The sequence below is a fragment of the Montipora capricornis genome, chromosome 5 (genome assembly GCF_036669925.1).
Source record: "Montipora capricornis isolate CH-2021 chromosome 5, ASM3666992v2, whole genome shotgun sequence".
In the NCBI taxonomy this organism is placed as follows: domain Eukaryota; kingdom Metazoa; phylum Cnidaria; class Anthozoa; order Scleractinia; family Acroporidae; genus Montipora; species Montipora capricornis.
The window spans coordinates 17154789-17159030 of NC_090887.1; the positions used below are offsets into that span (position 1 = coordinate 17154789).

Sequence of the window (4242 nt, forward strand, 5' to 3'; positions counted from 1 at the left end):
AGGGTGTCCTCGTTGACACGTATGTCGCAGGAGCAATGACGGAATTCTCCAGTTCAGAACTACGGGTAAACAAAATCTTAGATCACAACTCCTACTATGGGGTTGTGTTTGGACAAGGTCGTCTTGCACAAAAGACGTTTCAAGAGTGTTTTGACTACTTCGTGTTGTCAAACCAAGCAGACATCTTCAAGACTGTGAAAGAGAAGACCACGCCCATGGAGGTACGTGTAATTTCGTCAGTTGCGCATATAGATTATGAACACCTGATAGAGCAACATGCTAAGTTCAATTGTGCACAGAAGAGCCACGTGGAATATTAGTGTTTCGTAGTTTTGGAAATGGCCGTTCTGGCCCGAGCGAAAAGTTTGCGGGAGTTGTCAGATATTGGTACCAAATACTAAAAAGTCGTTGGAAGGTGCTCTCAAACAGAGGTCGATCGAATTTGACAAGAACACACAAAGAGTAGCAAATCTATAATATCTTTTTGTTTTATTTTAGGAACCAAAAGAGAGCGCAGCAGTAGAGCGTTCATCTGGTTTGTTTGATGCCAATTCTAGTTTATTTCGAAAATGCCGTTTACAGTTGTGTTGGTTTATTGCTGTTTCTCGCGGCTTGTGGCCTTATTTGGGATTATGGCTATATGAGACATTGGAAGAAGAAGTCAGAGATGGGTAAGAGCTACAGTAATAACAACCATTGCGCAGCCACATCTCAAACAATCTCCAAGTCCCCCGTTTTATTGACTTGGCTATGCCAAGTAACAAGTTACAAGTTTATATCGATTTAAAAAAACCCTAATTACAGAAACTTAATTACGTACACGACTCGCACTTAGCAAAGGCGAATCGAGGCGAGTTGTGCAAGAAAAAAATATATAGAAAATATAAATGAACGAGATTACAGTTGTAAATGAGCCCACACAAGAACAGGGAATAGTTATCTCCCACCCTGTCAGAGTCTTTCGCTGACCTTGTAAGGGTTCATTTCAATCACCAGGGCAACGCGTAGGTGGATTACAAGGAAAGAAAGATGGCACTTAAAACAGATAATTGAACGAAATACAAAATAATAATGCAAGACTGGTTGTACGGCTTCGTGGATATATATATATATATATATATATCTTTTTGTTTAACCAATATTTTGTCAGGCACGGCCTGACTTCTTCGGGGAGTTAAGTGATTTGCCGTTACAATTTTTTGAAAGGCTTATATTTGAATTTCAAAAAATTGTAACAGCAAATACAATACAATACATACTTAATTAACCGCTACCCACAGGGGCCCTTTCAGGGCCAATGAAACACAATGAATGAAACGACAGAACACAACAGCAACTGTTAACAATCCCAACTGGCCAGAGGCAAACCAGTTGGTTATTACAAGTGCGGACGAGAAGTTGAACCAGGAACAAATTCAACGAGTGGTCAGAACGAGTCTTGAACCCGGGAACTCCGGATCGCAAGACCACTCGGCCACACTACCTCCTGAAATAACTTAACTCCCTGAAGAAGTCAGGCCGTGCCTGACGACATAATTGTTAAACAAAAAATGTATATTATCCCCACAGCCGTACAACCAGCCTTGCATTATTATTTTGTCTTTAGTGTACAAATTATTTGCTGGTTAGATCTCCCAAGATCCGGCACTTCTATTTTGTTCAGGTGGCTCTTGCATAAAAAAATTGTCTGCAAGTACGTTAATTGAGCACGCTACACGGCCAATGTTTTAATTAACGTACCTCTCTCTGTGCCGAATGCTGCTTGGGGTATGAACATGTCATAGGCTCTGCGCATGCGTTAATTGACATCTGGTGCAAATATATCGGTATTGGAGGAAACTGCTTGCAGTTCGAAGCGTATCAGTTACCGACTTTTATAGATCGGGTCTCTATTTTCTTGAAGCGATTCAAAAAGGAACGAAACGCAGAAGGCGTCGTTAATTCAACGATTTGTCATTATCAACTAGGGGGCCAACTAGGAAAAGTTTAGCACTGTCACCAGGCCTTTACGGGTTTAAATTTGCTTGTTAGCGAAGTGAGCGAAGAGTTGCTGGCCCATTCAATCCAGGACATATTCGTATTCACTTTTAAGCCGGTCCACATTTGAACTCGAATACACTAGCCTGGAAGCAGGCTCTAAACGTTGAAATGGCGCGCGGTCGAATCGAATCGGTCGAATCGGTCGAATCGAATCGGGGCTTGGTAACTAAATTCGTCAGTTTCGTAAGCTAACACCCCTATATTTCGACCGCGTGCCATTTTCAACGAATACGCTAAAAGATAATCCATCACATTAAGGATAAGGTTCTTCACTCTTCTCTGAAAAAGGAAACCCCTATTTACTCTAGATTTCTATTATTTTTCAGAGGAACTTGAGTTACTGGGAGGACCAGGCTACGAGATGGCAAAGAGAAACTTGGATATGATGGACACCCTGATGCAAGAGGTTCAAGAATTCTATGAAAACTGGACCAAAAGACTCGATGACATGACGTTGAAACACGAGGAACAACAGCGATTACAAGCCAAGCAAACAAAGTAGAATCTTAATGCACTACTCAGGGCAATTGCTAATAGAAGAGCACTCCTGTACCAGATTATTAAGACTAGATTGAACGAATTCATTCTTAACCGTTTGCATTTAATTTTCCCCTGGAGGTACAGTAGAATCTCGATTTCATGAATTGCCAAAGGACTGGTAAAGTTAGGTCTCTACATCAGGAGGGGGGGGGGGGAAGTTGTATTGAGAGTTTTTTGCCGCAAATTTTACTCTCAAAGGCTTCAAGAATATCGTTCGTTTTTTTCAACGAGGTTTCGCTGTCTCGAATGGGGGAAGCCGAGGTCACACTGTATAAACATTCTCTTCTTAAACAAGAAATATCAATTGGTCACTATTTACATGTTGATTGCAGAGAAACTGACTCAACACAGCAGACCAAAAGTGAAGTCAGTATTAACAGTTTAAACACCTTACATTACTTAACGGTGGCCTTTTTTTTACGGAAGAACTTACAATTGTCACATGTGCCTGCCGCATTTAAGTTGTTTCAAATCGCTTTCAACTGCCGTACGTCCAAAACGAATAGGTCAATCACAAAAGACTCAAGCAATCAAATAAGCCAATCTTAAAGGGCGCAAAAAGGCGGGAAATCGCGAGGCAGCAGAACACAGTTTTGTCCGCTTTGCAAGAATTTTTTTTCCTCTCTGATTGGCTAAAAATGTGGTATGAGACTTTTAGGCGTAGAAAGTAAACCAACAGTGAAATTACTCTCGGAAATCAATCAAAACTTGTCTCTCATTGCGCACAATCGTTTCAGATTTTTCAGATTGACCTAAAGTTCAGTAATTTGATAGCAGAGTCTAATATCATTCTATTTCCGGGTTTACTTTATCGTTGCCGAGCAACGCTATTTACCTAAAAAGATGTGAGAAGGAACCGTGATAACACGTACGTACCGTGTGTACTCGGCTAAATTAATATGCAGCATGGGAGTTTCGAGCTTTTTAGACTTTTAAACTTGTGTTTTGCATTTATAATTAGCTGCGTTTACACGCTGAATTTTAAGCTAGTGAGTCAATGACATCACTTTTCCCTAGATCCAATCCTCTGAGGTCCAATCGATCAGTTTTGAACTAGACTAATGGCTGACCTTGAAATCCAAAACTTACACTCAAAGTGAACAGCCTTTAGGCAAAAATCAAAGCTCAAAATTTTGCCAGTCAAGTGTTATATGTAAGCATCACACTTTCAAAATCTGATGAAAAAAATAAAGTGATTTTTTGACCATAGTCGCACTTTAAGCATTCCGTTGAAAAGGTGGAAAGAAAATTTACGCGCATCACTTGTGGATGCGCGACTTGCAGGAATTGCGAAGGTTTAGAAACAATCATTAATAGAATTTTTCTAAATCATTTATTTATTGCCATTTTATAAGCACAATAAGATAACTATTTGTAAATGAAAACTGAGAGATAACAAGTTCTGTAAATAAAATAGCTCAGGGCTACCAGGAGAGAGATCTGTTGGGTATACTGAGATAACGAAGGACACTCCAGTAAGTGAAAATGGTCAATTGGGAAGTGTTCACACCTCGTCTCTGTTAAAACTGCTTCTTATTTGCAGGATCACGGCTAGTCTGTAGGCAAGCCGCGACAGCCTTCCTCGCTCTCGTTTGTTCGATCGCGCCTTCAAATTATTGGCATTTTTTTTTTTTTGTTAAGGAGTGCCTGGCGCATGCGCAG

The 4242-nt window shown here is 40.4% G+C and overlaps 1 pseudogene; it reads left to right on the top strand.

Moving 5' to 3' along the window:
* LOC138049693 (uncharacterized) overlaps positions 1-4007 on the top strand; it is a 21000-nt pseudogene extending 16993 nt beyond the window's left edge.
* Positions 4008-4242: the final 235 nt, after the last annotated feature.